Source organism: Asterias amurensis, chromosome 5 (assembly GCF_032118995.1).
Source record: "Asterias amurensis chromosome 5, ASM3211899v1".
In the NCBI taxonomy this organism is placed as follows: Eukaryota; Metazoa; Echinodermata; class Asteroidea; order Forcipulatida; family Asteriidae; genus Asterias; species Asterias amurensis.
The window spans coordinates 14,631,571-14,652,383 of record NC_092652.1 but is presented as its reverse complement, the minus strand read 5'-3'; positions in this window follow the sequence as shown (position 1 = coordinate 14,652,383).

The window sequence follows — 20,813 nt, the reverse complement described above, 5'->3', positions numbered from 1 at the left end:
ATCTTGTTTTTCTAATAGTTAACTCTGGAAATCGCGTTTTGACGGTGCAAATCGACCAAGTTGAGCATCCTGAACAACTTTCCTGTGTGGAGTCATGCAAAATTCGTAAAACCTTGGGAATTACAACTTTTTGGTGCAAAAGTGACGTCATAGTTTGTCCAAAAATCGTCGATTACCGCCAATGTAAAACATTGACGGGGTTCAGATTTGCACCGGCACACTCGGGTGGGGTATCCGCAAGAAGTAATCACGCTAATTCGGCTTTTCGGGGTGGCTCGAAAATTAAAAAGTTATTCTCCGGTCAGGGAAAATGGAAAAGCGGCCATCTTGTTTTTCTAATATTCAACTCTGGAAATCGAGTTTTGACGGTGCAAATCGACCAAGTTGAGCATCCTGAACAACTTTCCTGTGTGGAGTCATGCAAAATTCGCAAAACCTTGGGAATTACAACTTTTTGGTGCAAAAGTGACGTCATAGTTTGACAAAAAATCTTCGATTACAGCCAAAGTAAAACATTGATGGGGTTCAAATTTGCACAGGCACACTCGGGTGGGGTATCCGCAAGAAGTAATCACGCTAATTCGGCTCTTCGGGGTGGCTCGAAAATTAAAAAGTTTATTCCCCGGGCAGGGAAAAGGGAAGAGCGGCCATCTTGTTTTTCTAATAGTTAACTCTGGAAATCGCGTTTTGACGGTGCAAATCGACCAAGTTGAGCATCCTGAACAACTTTCCTGTGTGGAGTCATGCAAAATTCGTAAAACCTTGAGAATTACAACTTTTTGGTGCAAAAGTGACGTCATAGTTTGTCCAAAAATCGTCGATTACCGCCAATGTAAAACATTGACGGGGTTCAGATTTGCACCGGCACCCTCGGGTGGGGTATCCGCAAGAAGTAATCACGCTAATTCGGCTTTTCGGGAGCTCGAAAATTAAAAAGTTTATTCCCCGGGCAGGGAAAAGGGAAGAGCGGCCATCTTGTTTTTCTAATAGTCAACTCTGGAAATCGCGTTTTGACCGAGCAAATCGACCAAGTTGAGCATTCTGAACAACTTTCCTGTGTGGAGTCATGCAAAATTCGCAAAACCTTGGGAATTACAACTTTTTGGTGCAAAAGTGACGTTATAATTTGACAAAAAATCGTCGATTACCGCCAAAGTAAAACATTGATGGGAATCAAATTTGCATTGGCACACTCGGGTGGGGTATCCGCAAGAAGTAATCACGCTAATTCGGCTTTTCGGGAGCTCGAAAATTAAAAAGTTTATTCCCCGGGCAGGGAAAAGGGAAGAGCGGCCATCTTGTTTTTCTAATAGTCAACTCTGGAAATCGCGTTTTGACGGTGCAAATCGACCAAGTTGAGCATCCTGAACAACTTTCCTGTGTGGAGTCATGCAAAATTCGCAAAACCTTGGGAATTACAACTTTTTGGTGCAAAAGTGACGTCATAATTTGACCAAAAATCGTCGATTACCGCCAAAGTGAAACATTAAATGGGTTCAAATTTGCACCGGCACACTCGGGTGGGGTATCCGCAAGAAGTAATCACGCTAATTCGGCTTTTCGGGAGCTCGAAAATTAAAAAGTTTATTCCCCGTGCAGGGAAAAGGGAAGAGCGGCCATCTTGTTTTTCTAATAGTCAACTCTGGAAATCGCGTTTTTACGGTGCAAATCGACCAAGTTGAGCATCCTGAACAACTTTCCTGTGTGGAGTCATGCAAAGTTCGCAAAACCTTGGGAATTACAACTTTTTGGTGCAAAAGTGACGTCATAATTTGACCAAAAATCGTCGATTACCGCCAAAGTGAAACATTAAATGGGTTCAAATTTGCACCGGCACACTCGGGTGGGGTATCCGCAAGAAGTAATCACGCTTATTCGGCTTTTCGGGAGCTCGAAAATTAAAAAGTTTATTCCCCGTGCAGGGAAAAGGGAAGAGCGGCCATCTTGTTTTTCTAATAGTCAACTCTGGAAATCGCGTTTTTACGGTGCAAATCGACCAAGTTGAGCATCCTGAACAACTTTCCTGTGTGGAGTCATGCAAAATTCGCAAAACCTTGGGAATTACAACTTTTTGGTGCAAAAGTGACGTCATAATTTGACAAAAAATCGTCGATTACCGCCAAAGTAAAACATTGATGGGGTTCAAATTTGCACAGGCACACTCGGGTGGGGTATCCGCTAGAAGTAATCACGCTAATTCGGCTTTTCGGGAGCTCGAAAATTAAAAAGTTTATTCCCCGGGCAGGGAAAAGGGAAGAGCGGCCATCTTGTTTTTCTAATAGTCAACTCTGGAAATCGCGTTTTTACGGTGCAAATCGACCAAGTTGAGCATCCTGAACAACTTTCCTGTGTGGAGTCATGCAAAATTCGCAAAACCTTGGGAATTACAACTTTTTGGTGCAAAAGTGACGTCATAATTTGACAAAAAATCGTCGATAACCGCCAAAGTAAAACATTGATTTGGTTCAAATTTCCACAGGCACACTCGGGTGGGGTATCCGCAAGAAGTAATCACGCTAATTCGGCTTTTCGGGAGCTCGAAAATTAAAAAGTTTATTCCCCGTGCAGGGAAAAGGGAAGAGCGGCCATCTTGTTTTTCTAATAGTCAACCCTGGAAATCGCGTTTTGACGGTGCAAATCGACCAAGTTGAGCATCCTGAACAACTTTCCTGTGTGGAGTCCATGCAAAATTCGCAAAACCTTGGGAATTACAACTTTTTGGTGCAAAAGTGACGTCATAATTTGACCAAAAATCGTCGATTACCGCCAAAGTGAAACATTAAATGGGTTCAAATTTGCACCGGCACACTCGGGTGGGGGTATCCGCAAGAAGTAATCACGCTAATTCGGCTTTTCGGGAGCTCGAAAATTAAAAAGTTTATTCCCCGTGCAGGGAAAAGGGAAGAGCGGCCATCTTGTTTTTCTAATAGTCAACTCTGGAAATCGCGTTTTTACGGTGCAAATCGACCAAGTTGAGCATCCTGAACAACTTTCCTGTGTGGAGTCATGCAAAGTTCGCAAAACCTTGGGAATTACAACTTTTTGGTGCAAAAGTGACGTCATAATTTGACCAAAAATCGTCGATTACCGCCAAAGTGAAACATTAAATGGGTTCAAATTTGCACCGGCACACTCGGGTGGGGTATCCGCAAGAAGTAATCACGCTTATTCGGCTTTTCGGGAGCTCGAAAATTAAAAAGTTTATTCCCCGTGCAGGAAAAGGGAAGAGCGGCCATCTTGTTTTTCTAATAGTCAACTCTGGAAATCGCGTTTTTACGGTGCAAATCGACCAAGTTGAGCATCCTGAACAACTTTCCTGTGTGGAGTCATGCAAAAATCGCAAAACCTTGGGAATTACAACTTTTTGGTGCAAAAGTGACGTCATAATTTGACAAAAAATCGTCGATTACCGCCAAAGTAAAACATTGATGGGGTTCAAATTTGCACAGGCACACTCGGGTGGGGTATCCGCTAGAAGTAATCACGCTAATTCGGCTTTTCGGGAGCTCGAAAATTAAAAAGTTTATTCCCCGGGCAGGGAAAAGGGAAGAGCGGCCATCTTGTTTTTCTAATAGTCAACTCTGGAAATCGCGTTTTTACGGTGCAAATCGACCAAGTTGAGCATCCTGAACAACTTTCCTGTGTGGAGTCATGCAAAATTCGCAAAACCTTGGGAATTACAACTTTTTGGTGCAAAAGTGACGTCATAATTTGACAAAAAATCGTCGATAACCGCCAAAGTAAAACATTGATTTGGTTCAAATTTCCACAGGCACACTCGGGTGGGGTATCCGCAAGAAGTAATCACGCTAATTCGGCTTTTCGGGAGCTCGAAAATTAAAAAGTTTATTCCCCGTGCAGGGAAAAGGGAAGAGCGGCCATCTTGTTTTTCTAATAGTCAACCCTGGAAATCGCGTTTTGACGGTGCAAATCGACCAAGTTGAGCATCCTGAACAACTTTCCTGTGTGGAGTCATGCAAAATTCGCAAAACCTTGGAATTACAACTTTTTGGTGCAAAAGTGACGTCATAATTTGACAAAAAATCGTCGATTACCGCCAAAGTAAAACATTGATGGGGTTCAAATTTGCACAGGCACACTCGGGTGGGGTATCCGCAAGAAGTAATCACGCTAATTCGGCTTTTCGGGAGCTCGAAAATTAAAAAGTTTATTTTCCGGGCAGGGAAAAGGGAAGAGCGGCCATCTTGTTTTTCTAATAGTCAACTCTGGAAATCGCGTTTTGACGGTGCAAATCGACCAAGTTGAGCATACTGAACAACTTTCCTGTGTGGAGTCATGTAAAATTCGTAAAACCTTGGGAATTACAACTTTTTGGTGCAAAAGTGACGTCATAATTTGTCCAAAAATCGTCGATTACCGCCAAAGTAAGAAATTGACGGGGTTCAGATTTGCACCGGCACAATTGGGTGGGGTATCCGCAAGAAGTAATCACGCTAATTCGGCTTTTCGGGAGCTCGAAAAGTAAAAAGTTTATTCCCCGGGCAGAGAAAAGGGAAGAGCGGCCATCTTGTTTTTCTAATAGTCAACTCTGGAAATCGCGTTTTGACAGTGCCAATCGACCAAGTTTAGCATCCTGAACAACTTTCCTGTGTGGAGTCATGCAAAATTCGCAAAACCTTGGGAATTACAACTTTTTGGTGCAAAAGTGACGTCATAATTTGACAAAAAATCGTCGATTACCGCCAAAGTAAAACATTGATGGGGTTCAAATTTGCACAGGCAAACTCGGGTGGGGTATCCGCAAGAAGTAATCACGCTTATTCGGCTTTTCGGGAGCTCGAAAATTAAAAAGTTTATTCCCCGGGCAGGTAAAATGGAAGAGCGGCTATCTTGTTTTTCTAATAGTCAACTCTGGAAATCGCGTTTTGACGGTGCAAATCGACCAAGTTGAGCATCCTGAACAACTTTCCTGTGTGGAGTCATACAAAATTCGTAACACCTTGGAATTACAACTTTTTGGTGCAAAAGTGACGTCATAATTTGTCCAAAAATCGTCGATAACCGCCAAAGTAAAACATTGACGGGGTTCAGATTTGCACAGGCACACTCGGGTGGGGTATCCGCAAGAAGTAATCACGCTAATTCGGCTTTTCGGGAGCTCGAAAATTAAAAAGTTTATTCCCCGGGCAGGGAAAAGGGAAGAGCGGCCATCTTGTTTTCTAATAGTCAACTCTGGAAATCGCGTTTTTACGGTGCAAATCGACCAAGTTGAGCATCCTGAACAACTTTCCTGTATGGAGTCATGCAAAATTCGCAAAACCTTGGGAATTACAACTTTTTGGTGCAAAAGTGACGTCATAATTTGACAAAAAATCGTCGATTACCGCCAAAGTAAAACATTGATGGGGTTCAAATTTGCACAGGCAAACTCGGGTGGGGTATCCGCAAGAAGTAATCACGCTTATTCGGCTTTTCGGGAGCTCGAAAATTAAAAAGTTTATTCCCCGGGCAGGTAAAATGGAAGAGCGGCTATCTTGTTTTTCTAATAGTCAACTCTGGAAATCGCGTTTTGACGGTGCAAATCGACCAAGTTGAGCATCCTGAACAACTTTCCTGTGTGGAGTCATACAAAATTCGTAACACCTTGGGAATTACAACTTTTTGGTGCAAAAGTGACGTCATAATTTGTCCAAAAATCGTCGATAACCGCCAAAGTAAAACATTGACGGGGTTCAGATTTGCACAGGCACACTCGGGTGGGGTATCCGCAAGAAGTAATCACGCTAATTCGGCTTTTCGGGAGCTCGAAAATTAAAAAGTTTATTCCCCGGGCAGGGAAAAGGGAAGAGCGGCCATCTTGTTTTCTAATAGTCAACTCTGGAAATCGCGTTTTTACGGTGCAAATCGACCAAGTTGAGCATCCTGAACAACTTTCCTGTATGGAGTCATGCAAAATTCGCAAAACCTTGGGAATTACAACTTTTTTGAGCAAAAGTGACGTCATAATTTGACCAAAAATCGTCGATTACCGCCAAAGTAAAACATTGACTGGGTTCAGATTTGCACCTGAACACTCGGGTGGGGTATCCGCAAGAAGTAATCATGCTAATTCGGCTTTTCGGTGTGGCTCGAAAATTAAAAAGGTTATTCCCTGGCCAGGGAAAAGGGAAGAGCGGCCATCTTGTTTTCGAATAATCAACTCTGGAAATCGCGTTTTGACGGTACAAATCGACCAAGTTGAGCATGCTGAACAACTTTCCTGTGTGGAGTCATGCAAAATTCGCAAAACCTTGGGAATTACAACTTTTTGGTGCAAAAGTGACGTCATAGTTTGACAAAAAATCGTCGATTACAGCCAAAGTAAAACCTTGATGGGGTTCAAATTTGCACATCCAGATCAACTTTCCTGTGTGGAGTCATGCAAAATTCGCAAAACCTAGGGAATTACAACTTTTTGGTGCAAAAGTGACGTCATAATTTGACCAAAAATCGTCGATTACCGCCAAAGTAAAACATTGACTGGGTTCAAATTTGCACAGGCACACTCGGGTGGGGGTATCCGCAAGAAGTAATCATGCTAATTCGGCTTTTCGGGAGCTCGAAAATTAAAAAGTTTATTCCCCGGGCAGGGAAAAGGGAAGAGCGGCCATCTTGTTTTTCTAATAGTCAACTCTGGAAATCGCGTTTTGACGGTGCAAATCGACCAAGTTGAGCATCCTGAACAACTTTCCTGTGTGGAGTCATGCAAAATTCGTAAAACCTTGGGAATTACAACTTTTTGGTGCAAAAGTGACGTCATAATTTGTCCAAAAATCGTCGATTACCGCCAAAGTAAAACATTGACGGGGTTCAGATTTGCACCGGCACACTCGGGTGGGGTATCCGCAAGAAGTAATCACGCTAATTCGGCTTTTCGGGGTGGCTCGAAAATTAAAAAGTTTATTCCCTGAGCAGAAAAAAGGAAAGAGCGGCCATCTTGTTTTCTAATAATCAACTCTGGAAATCGCGTTTTGACGGTGCAAATCGACCAAGTTGAGCATCCTGAACAACTTTCCTGTGTAGAGTCATACAAAATTCGTAACACCTTGGGAATTACAACTTTTTGGTGCAAAAGTGACGTCATAATTTGTCCAAAAATCGTCGATAACCGCCAAAGTAAAACATTGACGGGGTTCAGATTTGCACAGGCACACTCGGGTGGGGTATCCGCAAGAAGTAATCACGCTAATTCGGCTTTTCGGGAGCTCGAAAATTAAAAAGTTTATTCCCCGGGCAGGGAAAAGGGAAGAGCGGCCATCTTGTTTTCTAATAGTCAACTCTGGAAATCGTGTTTTTACGGTGCAAATCGACCAAGTTGAGCATCCTGAACAAATTTCCTGTATGGAGTCATGCAAAATTCGTAAAACCTTGGGAATTACAACTTTTTTGAGCAAAAGTGACGTCATAATTTGACCAAAAATCGTCGATTACCGCCAAAGTAAAACATTGACTGGGTTCAGATTTGCACCTGAACACTCGGGTGGGGTATCCGCAAGAAGTAATCATGCTAAATCGGCTTTTCGGGGTGGCTCGAAAATTAAAAAGGTTATTCCCTGGCCAGGGAAAAGGGAAGAGCGGCCATCTTGTTTTTCTAAAAGTCAACTCTGGAAATCGCGTTTTGACGGTGCAAATCGACCAAGTTGAGCATGCTGAACAACTTTCCTGTGTGGAGTCATGCAAAATTCGCAAAACCTTGGGAATTACAACTTTTTTGTGCAAAAGTGACGTCATAAATTTGACCAAAAATCGTCGATTACCGCCAAAGTAAAACATTGGCGTGGTTCAAATTTGCACCGGCACACTCGGGTGGGGTATCCGCAAGAAGTAATCACGCTAATTCGGCTTTTCGGGGTGCCACGAAAATTAAAAAGTTCATTCCCCGGGCAGGGAAAAGGGAAGAGCGGCCATCTTGTTTTTTTAATAGTCAACTCTGGAAATCGCGTTTTGACGGTGCAAATCGACCAAGTTGAGCATCCTGAACAACTTTCCTGTGTGGAGTCATGCAAAATTCGCAAAACCTTGGGAATTACAACTTTTTGGTGCAATAGTGACGTCATAATTTGACCAAAAATCGTCGATTACCGCCAAAGTAAAACATTGACGGGGTTCAGATTTGCACCGGCACAATTGGGTGGGGTATCCGCAAGAAGTAATCACGCTAATTCGGCTTTTCGGGGTGGCTCGAAAATTAAAAAGTTTATACCCCGGGCAGGGAAAAGGGAAGAGCGGCCATCTTGTTTTTCTAAAAGTCAACTCTGGAAATCGCGTTTTGACGGTGCAAATCGACCAAGTTGAGCATCCTGAACAACTTTCCTGTGTGGAGTCATGCAAAATTCGCAAAACCTTGGGAATTACAACTTTTTGGTGCAAAAGTGACGTCAAAGTTTGACAAAAAATCGTCGATTACAGCCAAAGTAAAACATTGATGGGGTTCAAATTTGCACAGGCACACTCGGTTGGGGTATCCGCAAGAAGTAATCACGCTAATTCGGCTTTTCGGGAGCTCGAAAATAAAAAAGTTTATTCCCCGGGCAGGGAAAAGGGAAGAGCGGCCATCTTGTTTTTCTAATAGTCAACTCTGGAAATCGCGTTTTGACGGTGCAAATCGACCAAGTTGAGCATCCTGAACAACTTTCCTGTGTGGAGTCATGCAAAATTCGTAAAACCTTGGGAATTACAACTTTTTGGTGCAAAAGTGACGTCATAATTTGTCCAAAAATCGTCGATTACCGCCAAAGTAAAACATTGACGGGGTTCAGATTTGCATCGGCACACTCGGGTGGGGTATCCGCAAGAAGTAATCACGCTAATTCGGCTCTTCGGGGTGGCTCGAAAATTAAAAAGTTTATTCCCCGGGCAGGGAAAAGGGAAGAGCGGCCATCTTGTTTTTCTAATAGTTAACTCTGGAAATCGCGTTTTGACGGTGCAAATCGACCAAGTTGAGCATCCTGAAAAACTTTCCTGTGTGGAGTCATGCAAAATTCGTAAAACCTTGGGAATTACAACTTTTTGGTGCAAAAGTGACGTCATAATTTGTCCAAAAATCGTCGATTACCGCCAAAGTAAAACATTGACGGGGTTCAGATTTGCACCGGCACACTCGGGTGGGGTATCCGCAAGAAGTAATCACGCTAATTCGGCTCTTCGGGGTGGCTCGAAAATTAAAAAGTTTATTCCCCGGGCAGGGAAAAGGGAAGAGCGGCCATCTTGTTTTTCTAATATTTAACTCTGGAAATCGCGTTTTGACGGTGCAAATCGACCAAGTTGAGCATCCTGATTAACTTTCCTGTGTGGAGTCATGCAAAATTCGCAAAACCTAGGGAATTACAACTTTTTGGTGCAAAAGTGACGTCATAATTTGACAAAAAATCGTCGATTACCGCCAAAGTAAAACATTGATGGGGTTCAAATTTGCACAGGCACACTCGGGTGGGGTATCCGCAAGAAGTAATCACGCTAATTCGGCTTTTCGGGGTGCCACGAAAATTAAAAAGTTCATTCCCCGGGCAGGGAAAAGGGAAGAGCGGCCATCTTGTTTTTCTAATAGTCAACTCTGGAAATCGCGTTTTGACGGTGCAAATCGACCAAGTTGAGCATCCTGAACAACTTTCCTGTGTGGAGTCATGCAAAATTCGCAAAACCTTGGGAATTACAACTTTTTGGTGCAATAGTGACGTCATAATTTGACCAAAAATCGTCGATTACCGCCAAAGTAAAACATTGACGGGGTTCAGATTTGCACCGGCACAATTGGGTGGGGTATCCGCAAGAAGTAATCACGCTAATTCGGCTTTTCGGGGTGGCTCGAAAATTAAAAAGTTTATACCCCGGGCAGGGAAAAGGGAAGAGCGGCCATCTTGTTTTTCTAAAAGTCAACTCTGGAAATCGCGTTTTGACGGTGCAAATCGACCAAGTTGAGCATCCTGAACAACTTTCCTGTGTGGAGTCATGCAAAATTCGCAAAACCTTGGGAATTACAACTTTTTGGTGCAAAAGTGACGTCAAAGTTTGACATAAAATCGTCGATTACAGCCAAAGTAAAACATTGATGGGGTTCAAATTTGCACAGGCACACTCGGTTGGGGTATCCGCAAGAAGTAATCACGCTAATTCGGCTTTTCGGGAGCTCGAAAATAAAAAAGTTTATTCCCCGGGCAGGGAAAAGGGAAGAGCGGCCATCTTGTTTTTCTAATAGTCAACTCTGGAAATCGCGTTTTGACGGTGCAAATCGACCAAGTTGAGCATCCTGAACAACTTTCCTGTGTGGAGTCATGCAAAATTCGTAAAACCTTGGGAATTACAACTTTTTGGTGCAAAAGTGACGTCATAATTTGTCCAAAAATCGTCGATTACCGCCAAAGTAAAACATTGACGGGGTTCAGATTTGCATCGGCACACTCGGGTGGGGTATCCGCAAGAAGTAATCACGCTAATTCGGCTCTTCGGGGTGGCTCGAAAATTAAAAAGTTTATTCCCCGGGCAGGGAAAAGGGAAGAGCGGCCATCTTGTTTTTCTAATAGTTAACTCTGGAAATCGCGTTTTGACGGTGCAAATCGACCAAGTTGAGCATCCTGAAAAACTTTCCTGTGTGGAGTCATGCAAAATTCGTAAAACCTTGGGAATTACAACTTTTTGGTGCAAAAGTGACGTCATAATTTGTCCAAAAATCGTCGATTACCGCCAAAGTAAAACATTGACGGGGTTCAGATTTGCACCGGCACACTCGGGTGGGGTATCCGCAAGAAGTAATCACGCTAATTCGGCTTTTCGGGGTGGCTCGAAAATTAAAAAGTTTATTCCCTGAGCAGAAAAAAGGAAAGAGCGGCCATCTTGTTTTCTAATAATCAACTCTGGAAATCGCGTTTTGACGGTGCAAATCGACCAAGTTGAGCATCCTGAACAACTTTCCTGTGTGGAGTCATACAAAATTCGTAACACCTTGGGAATTACAACTTTTTGGTGCAAAAGTGACGTCATAATTTGTCCAAAAATCGTCGATAACCGCCAAAGTAAAACATTGACGGGGTTCAGATTTGCACAGGCACACTCGGGTGGGGTATCCGCAAGAAGTAATCACGCTAATTCGGCTTTTCGGGAGCTCGAAAATTAAAAAGTTTATTCCCCGGGCAGGGAAAAGGGAAGAGCGGCCATCTTGTTTTCTAATAGTCAACTCTGGAAATCGTGTTTTTACGGTGCAAATCGACCAAGTTGAGCATCCTGAACAAATTTCCTGTATGGAGTCATGCAAAATTCGTAAAACCTTGGGAATTACAACTTTTTTGAGCAAAAGTGACGTCATAATTTGACCAAAAATCGTCGATTACCGCCAAAGTAAAACATTGACTGGGTTCAGATTTGCACCTGAACACTCGGGTGGGGTATCCGCAAGAAGTAATCATGCTAAATCGGCTTTTCGGGGTGGCTCGAAAATTAAAAAGGTTATTCCCTGGCCAGGGAAAAGGGAAGAGCGGCCATCTTGTTTTTCTAAAAGTCAACTCTGGAAATCGCGTTTTGACGGTGCAAATCGACCAAGTTGAGCATGCTGAACAACTTTCCTGTGTGGAGTCATGCAAAATTCGCAAAACCTTGGGAATTACAACTTTTTTGTGCAAAAGTGACGTCATAAATTTGACCAAAAATCGTCGATTACCGCCAAAGTAAAACATTGGCGTGGTTCAAATTTGCACCGGCACACTCGGGTGGGGTATCCGCAAGAAGTAATCACGCTAATTCGGCTTTTCGGGGTGCCACGAAAATTAAAAAGTTCATTCCCCGGGCAGGGAAAAGGGAAGAGCGGCCATCTTGTTTTTTTAATAGTCAACTCTGGAAATCGCGTTTTGACGGTGCAAATCGACCAAGTTGAGCATCCTGAACAACTTTCCTGTGTGGAGTCATGCAAAATTCGCAAAACCTTGGGAATTACAACTTTTTGGTGCAATAGTGACGTCATAATTTGACCAAAAATCGTCGATTACCGCCAAAGTAAAACATTGACGGGGTTCAGATTTGCACCGGCACAATTGGGTGGGGTATCCGCAAGAAGTAATCACGCTAATTCGGCTTTTCGGGGTGGCTCGAAAATTAAAAAGTTTATACCCCGGGCAGGGAAAAGGGAAGAGCGGCCATCTTGTTTTTCTAAAAGTCAACTCTGGAAATCGCGTTTTGACGGTGCAAATCGACCAAGTTGAGCATCCTGAACAACTTTCCTGTGTGGAGTCATGCAAAATTCGCAAAACCTTGGGAATTACAACTTTTTGGTGCAAAAGTGACGTCAAAGTTTGACAAAAAATCGTCGATTACAGCCAAAGTAAAACATTGATGGGGTTCAAATTTGCACAGGCACACTCGGTTGGGGTATCCGCAAGAAGTAATCACGCTAATTCGGCTTTTCGGGGTGGCTCGAAAATAAAAAAGTTTATTCCCCGGGCAGGGAAAAGGGAAGAGCGGCCATCTTGTTTTTCTAATAGTCAACTCTGGAAATCGCGTTTTGACGGTGCAAATCGACCAAGTTGAGCATCCTGAACAACTTTCCTGTGTGGAGTCATGCAAAATTCGTAAAACCTTGGGAATTACAACTTTTTGGTGCAAAAGTGACGTCATAATTTGTCCAAAAATCGTCGATTACCGCCAAAGTAAAACATTGACGGGGTTCAGATTTGCATCGGCACACTCGGGTGGGGTATCCGCAAGAAGTAATCACGCTAATTCGGCTCTTCGGGGTGGCTCGAAAATTAAAAAGTTTATTCCCCGGGCAGGGAAAAGGGAAGAGCGGCCATCTTGTTTTTCTAATAGTTAACTCTGGAAATCGCGTTTTGACGGTGCAAATCGACCAAGTTGAGCATCCTGAAAAACTTTCCTGTGTGGAGTCATGCAAAATTCGTAAAACCTTGGGAATTACAACTTTTTGGTGCAAAAGTGACGTCATAATTTGTCCAAAAATCGTCGATTACCGCCAAAGTAAAACATTGACGGGGTTCAGATTTGCACCGGCACACTCGGGTGGGGTATCCGCAAGAAGTAATCACGCTAATTCGGCTCTTCGGGGTGGCTCGAAAATTAAAAAGTTTATTCCCCGGGCAGGGAAAAGGGAAGAGCGGCCATCTTGTTTTTCTAATATTTAACTCTGGAAATCGCGTTTTGACGGTGCAAATCGACCAAGTTGAGCATCCTGATTAACTTTCCTGTGTGGAGTCATGCAAAATTCGCAAAACCTAGGGAATTACAACTTTTTGGTGCAAAAGTGACGTCATAATTTGACAAAAAATCGTCGATTACCGCCAAAGTAAAACATTGATGGGGTTCAAATTTGCACAGGCACACTCGGGTGGGGTATCCGCAAGAAGTAATCACGCTAATTCGGCTTTTCGGGGTGCCACGAAAATTAAAAAGTTCATTCCCCGGGCAGGGAAAAGGGAAGAGCGGCCATCTTGTTTTTCTAATAGTCAACTCTGGAAATCGCGTTTTGACGGTGCAAATCGACCAAGTTGAGCATCCTGAACAACTTTCCTGTGTGGAGTCATGCAAAATTCGCAAAACCTTGGGAATTACAACTTTTTGGTGCAATAGTGACGTCATAATTTGACCAAAAATCGTCGATTACCGCCAAAGTAAAACATTGACGGGGTTCAGATTTGCACCGGCACAATTGGGTGGGGTATCCGCAAGAAGTAATCACGCTAATTCGGCTTTTCGGGGTGGCTCGAAAATTAAAAAGTTTATACCCCGGGCAGGGAAAAGGGAAGAGCGGCCATCTTGTTTTTCTAAAAGTCAACTCTGGAAATCGCGTTTTGACGGTGCAAATCGACCAAGTTGAGCATCCTGAACAACTTTCCTGTGTGGAGTCATGCAAAATTCGCAAAACCTTGGGAATTACAACTTTTTGGTGCAAAAGTGACGTCAAAGTTTGACATAAAATCGTCGATTACAGCCAAAGTAAAACATTGATGGGGTTCAAATTTGCACAGGCACACTCGGTTGGGGTATCCGCAAGAAGTAATCACGCTAATTCGGCTTTTCGGGAGCTCGAAAATAAAAAAGTTTATTCCCCGGGCAGGGAAAAGGGAAGAGCGGCCATCTTGTTTTTCTAATAGTCAACTCTGGAAATCGCGTTTTGACGGTGCAAATCGACCAAGTTGAGCATCCTGAACAACTTTCCTGTGTGGAGTCATGCAAAATTCGTAAAACCTTGGGAATTACAACTTTTTGGTGCAAAAGTGACGTCATAATTTGTCCAAAAATCGTCGATTACCGCCAAAGTAAAACATTGACGGGGTTCAAATTTGCATCGGCACACTCGGGTGGGGTATCCGCAAGAAGTAATCACGCTAATTCGGCTCTTCGGGGTGGCTCGAAAATTAAAAAGTTTATTCCCCGGGCAGGGAAAAGGGAAGAGCGGCCATCTTGTTTTTCTAATAGTTAACTCTGGAAATCGCGTTTTGACGGTGCAAATCGACCAAGTTGAGCATCCTGAAAAACTTTCCTGTGTGGAGTCATGCAAAATTCGTAAAACCTTGGGAATTACAACTTTTTGGTGCAAAAGTGACGTCATAATTTGTCCAAAAATCGTCGATTACCGCCAAAGTAAAACATTGACGGGGTTCAGATTTGCACCGGCACACTCGGGTGGGGTATCCGCAAGAAGTAATCACGCTAATTCGGCTCTTCGGGGTGGCTCGAAAATTAAAAAGTTTATTCCCCGGGCAGGGAAAAGGGAAGAGCGGCCATCTTGTTTTTCTAATATTTAACTCTGGAAATCGCGTTTTGACGGTGCAAATCGACCAAGTTGAGCATCCTGATTAACTTTCCTGTGTGGAGTCATGCAAAATTCGCAAAACCTAGGGAATTACAACTTTTTGGTGCAAAAGTGACGTCATAATTTGACAAAAAATCGTCGATTACCGCCAAAGTAAAACATTGATGGGGTTCAAATTTGCACAGGCACACTCGGGTGGGGTATCCGCAAGAAGTAATCACGCTAATTCGGCTTTTCGGGAGCTCGAAAATTAAAAAGTTTATTTTCCGGGCAGGGAAAAGGGAAGAGCGGCCATCTTGTTTTTCTAATAGTCAACTCTGGAAATCGCGTTTTGACGGTGCAAATCGACCAAGTTGAGCATCCTGAACGACTTTCCTGTGTGGAGTCATGTAAAATTCGTAAAACCTTGGGAATTACAACTTTTTGGTGCAAAAGTGACGTCATAATTTGTCAAAAAATCGTCGATTACCGCCAAAGTAAAACATTGACGGGGTTCAGATTTGCACCGGCACACTCGGGTGAGGTATCCGCAAGAAGTAATCACGCTAATTCGGCTTTTCGGGGTGGCTTGAAAATTAAAAAGTTATTCTCCGGTCAGGGAAAATGGAAGAGCGGCCATCTTGTTTTTCTAATATTCAACTCTGGAAATCGCGTTTTGACGGTGCAAATCGACCAAGTTGAGCATCCTGAACAACTTTCCTGTGTGGAGTCATGCAAAATTCGTAAAACCTAGGGAATTACAACTTTTTGGTGCAAAAGTGACGTCATTATTTGACCAAAAATCGTCGATTACCGCCAAAGTCAAACATTGAATGGGTTCAAATCTGCACAGGCACACTCGGTTGGGGTATCCGCAAGAAGTAATCACGCTAATTCGGCTTTTCGGGAGCTCGAAAATAAAAAAGTTTATTCCCCGGGCAGGGAAAAGGGAAGAGCGGCCATCTTGTTTTTCTAATAGTCAACTCTGGAAATCGCGTTTTGACGGTGCAAATCGACCAAGTTGAGCATCCTGAACAACTTTCCTGTGTGGAGTCATGCAAAATTCGTAAAACCTTGGGAATTACAACTTTTTGGTGCAAAAGTGACGTCATAATTTGTCCAAAAATCGTCGATTACCGCCAAAGTAAAACATTGACGGGGTTCAGATTTGCATCGGCACACTCGGGTGGGGTATCCGCAAGAAGTAATCACGCTAATTCGGCTCTTCGGGGTGGCTCGAAAATTAAAAAGTTTATTCCCCGGGCAGGGAAAAGGGAAGAGCGGCCATCTTGTTTTTCTAATAGTTAACTCTGGAAATCGCGTTTTGACGGTGCAAATCGACCAAGTTGAGCATCCTGAAAAACTTTCCTGTGTGGAGTCATGCAAAATTCGTAAAACCTTGGGAATTACAACTTTTTGGTGCAAAAGTGACGTCATAATTTGTCCAAAAATCGTCGATTACCGCCAAAGTAAAACATTGACGGGGTTCAGATTTGCACCGGCACACTCGGGTGGGGTATCCGCAAGAAGTAATCACGCTAATTCGGCTCTTCGGGGTGGCTCGAAAATTAAAAAGTTTATTCCCCGGGCAGGGAAAAGGGAAGAGCGGCCATCTTGTTTTTCTAATATTTAACTCTGGAAATCGCGTTTTGACGGTGCAAATCGACCAAGTTGAGCATCCTGATTAACTTTCCTGTGTGGAGTCATGCAAAATTCGCAAAACCTAGGGAATTACAACTTTTTGGTGCAAAAGTGACGTCATAATTTGACAAAAAATCGTCGATTACCGCCAAAGTAAAACATTGATGGGGTTCAAATTTGCACAGGCACACTCGGGTGGGGTATCCGCAAGAAGTAATCACGCTAATTCGGCTTTTCGGGGTGCCACGAAAATTAAAAAGTTCATTCCCCGGGCAGGGAAAAGGGAAGAGCGGCCATCTTGTTTTTCTAATAGTCAACTCTGGAAATCGCGTTTTGACGGTGCAAATCGACCAAGTTGAGCATCCTGAACAACTTTCCTGTGTGGAGTCATGCAAAATTCGCAAAACCTTGGGAATTACAACTTTTTGGTGCAATAGTGACGTCATAATTTGACCAAAAATCGTCGATTACCGCCAAAGTAAAACATTGACGGGGTTCAGATTTGCACCGGCACAATTGGGTGGGGTATCCGCAAGAAGTAATCACGCTAATTCGGCTTTTCGGGGTGGCTCGAAAATTAAAAAGTTTATACCCCGGGCAGGGAAAAGGGAAGAGCGGCCATCTTGTTTTTCTAAAAGTCAACTCTGGAAATCGCGTTTTGACGGTGCAAATCGACCAAGTTGAGCATCCTGAACAACTTTCCTGTGTGGAGTCATGCAAAATTCGCAAAACCTTGGGAATTACAACTTTTTGGTGCAAAAGTGACGTCAAAGTTTGACAAAAAATCGTCGATTACAGCCAAAGTAAAACATTGATGGGGTTCAAATTTGCACAGGCACACTCGGTTGGGGTATCCGCAAGAAGTAATCACGCTAATTCGGCTTTTCGGGAGCTCGAAAATAAAAAAGTTTATTCCCCGGGCAGGGAAAAGGGAAGAGCGGCCATCTTGTTTTTCTAATAGTCAACTCTGGAAATCGCGTTTTGACGGTGCAAATCGACCAAGTTGAGCATCCTGAACAACTTTCCTGTGTGGAGTCATGCAAAATTCGTAAAACCTTGGGAATTACAACTTTTTGGTGCAAAAGTGACGTCATAATTTGTCCAAAAATCGTCGATTACCGCCAAAGTAAAACATTGACGGGGTTCAGATTTGCATCGGCACACTCGGGTGGGGTATCCGCAAGAAGTAATCACGCTAATTCGGCTCTTCGGGGTGGCTCGAAAATTAAAAAGTTTATTCCCCGGGCAGGGAAAAGGGAAGAGCGGCCATCTTGTTTTTCTAATAGTTAACTCTGGAAATCGCGTTTTGACGGTGCAAATCGACCAAGTTGAGCATCCTGAAAAACTTTCCTGTGTGGAGTCATGCAAAATTCGTAAAACCTTGGGAATTACAACTTTTTGGTGCAAAAGTGACGTCATAATTTGTCCAAAAATCGTCGATTACCGCCAAAGTAAAACATTGACGGGGTTCAGATTTGCACCGGCACACTCGGGTGGGGTATCCGCAAGAAGTAATCACGCTAATTCGGCTCTTCGGGGTGGCTCGAAAATTAAAAAGTTTATTCCCCGGGCAGGGAAAAGGGAAGAGCGGCCATCTTGTTTTTCTAATATTTAACTCTGGAAATCGCGTTTTGACGGTGCAAATCGACCAAGTTGAGCATCCTGATTAACTTTCCTGTGTGGAGTCATGCAAAATTCGCAAAACCTAGGGAATTACAACTTTTTGGTGCAAAAGTGACGTCATAATTTGACAAAAAATCGTCGATTACCGCCAAAGTAAAACATTGATGGGGTTCAAATTTGCACAGGCACACTCGGGTGGGGTATCCGCAAGAAGTAATCACGCTAATTCGGCTTTTCGGGAGCTCGAAAATTAAAAAGTTTATTTTCCGGGCAGGGAAAAGGGAAGAGCGGCCATCTTGTTTTTCTAATAGTCAACTCTGGAAATCGCGTTTTGACGGTGCAAATCGACCAAGTTGAGCATCCTGAACGACTTTCCTGTGTGGAGTCATGTAAAATTCGTAAAACCTTGGGAATTACAACTTTTTGGTGCAAAAGTGACGTCATAATTTGTCAAAAAATCGTCGATTACCGCCAAAGTAAAACATTGACGGGGTTCAGATTTGCACCGGCACACTCGGGTGAGGTATCCGCAAGAAGTAATCACGCTAATTCGGCTTTTCGGGGTGGCTTGAAAATTAAAAAGTTATTCTCCGGTCAGGGAAAATGGAAGAGCGGCCATCTTGTTTTTCTAATATTCAACTCTGGAAATCGCGTTTTGACGGTGCAAATCGACCAAGTTGAGCATCCTGAACAACTTTCCTGTGTGGAGTCATGCAAAATTCGTAAAACCTAGGGAACTACAACTTTTTGGTGCAAAAGTGACGTCATTATTTGACCAAAAATCGTCGATTACCGCCAAAGTAAAACATTGAATGGGTTCAAATTTGCACAGGCACACTCGGGTGGGGTATCCGCAAGAAGTAATCACGCTAATTCGGCTTTTCGGGAGCTCGAAAAGTAAAAAGTTTATTCCCCGGGCAGAGAAAAGGGAAGAGCGGCCATCTTGTTTTTCTAATAGTCAACTCTGGAAATCGCGTTTTGACAGTGCCAATCGACCAAGTTTAGCATCCTGAACAACTTTCCTGTGTGGAGTCATGCAAAATTCGCAAAACCTTGGGAATTACAACTTTTTGGTGCAAAAGTGACGTCATAATTTGACAAAAAATCGTCGATTACCGCCAAAGTAAAACATTGATGGGGTTTAAATTTGCACAGGCAAACTCGGGTGGGGTATCCGCAAGAAGTAATCACGCTTATTCGGCTTTTCGGGAGCTCGAAAATTAAAAAGTTTATTCCCCGGGCAGGGAAAAGGGAAGAGCGGCCATCTTGTTTTTCTAATAGTCAACTCTGGAAATCGCGTTTTGACGGTGCAAATCGACCAAGTTGAGCATCATGAACAACTTTCCTGTGTGGAGTCATACAAAATTCGTAACACCTTGGGAATTACAACTTTTTGGTGCAAAAGTGACGTCATAATTTGTCCAAAAATCGTCGATAACCGCCAAAGTAAAACATTGACGGGGTTCAGATTTGCACAGGCACACTCGGGTGGGGTATCCGCAAGAAGTAATCACGCTAATTCGGCTTTTCGGGAGCTCGAAAATTAAAAAGTTTATTCCCCGGGCAGGGAAAAGGGAAGAGCGGCCATCTTGTTTTCTAATAGTCAACTCTGGAAATCGCGTTTTTACGGTGCAAATCGACCAAGTTGAGCATCCTGAACAAATTTCCTGTATAGAGTCATGCAAAATTCGTAAAACCTTGGGAATTACAACTTTTTTGAGCAAAAGTGACGTCATAATTTGACCAAAAATCGTCGATTACCGCCAAAGTAAAACATTGACTGGGTTCAGATTTGCACCTGAACACTCGGGTGGGGTATCCGCAAGAAGTAATCATGCTAAATCGGCTTTTCGGGGTGGCTCGAAAATTAAAAAGGTTATTCCCTGGCCAGGGAAAAGGGAAGAGCGGCCATCTTGTTTTTCTAATAGTCAACTCTGGAAATCGCGTTTTGACGGTGCAAATCGACCAAGTTGAGCATCCTGAACAACTTTCCTGTGTGGAGTCATGCAAAATTCGCAAAACCTTGGGAATTACAACTTTTTTGTGCAAAAGTGACGTCATAAATTTGACCAAAAATCGTCGATTACCGCCAAAGTAAAACATTGGCGTGGTTCAAATTTGCACCGGCACACTCGGGTGGGGTATCCGCAAGAAGTAATCACGCTAATTCGGCTTTTCGGGGTGCCACGAAAATTAAAAAGTTCATTCCCCGGGCAGGGGAAAGGGAAGAGCGGCCATCTTGTTTTTTTAATAGTCAACTCTGGAAATCGCGTTTTGACGGTGCAAATCGACCAAGTTGAGCATCCTGAACAACTTTCCTGTGTGGAGTCATGCAAAATTCGCAAAACCTTGGGAATTACAACTTTTTGGTGCAATAGTGACGTCATAATTTGACCAAAAATCGTCGATTACCGCCAAAGTAAAACATTGACGGGGTTCAGATTTGCACCGGCACAATTGGGTGGGGTATCCGCAAGAAGTAATCACGCTAATTCGGCTTTTCGGGGTGGCTCGAAAATTAAAAAGTTTATACCCCGGGCAGGGAAAAGGGAAGAGCGGCCATCTTGTTTTTCTAAAAGTCAACTCTGGAAATCGCGTTTTGACGGTGCAAATCGACCAAGTTGAGCATCCTGAACAACTTTCCTGTGTGGAGTCATGCAAAATTCGCAAAACCTTGGGAATTACAACTTTTTGGTGCAAAAGTGACGTCAAAGTTTGACAAAAAATCGTCGATTACAGCCAAAGTAAAACATTGATGGGGTTCAAATTTGCACAGGCACACTCGGTTGGGGTATCCGCAAGAAGTAATCACGCTAAT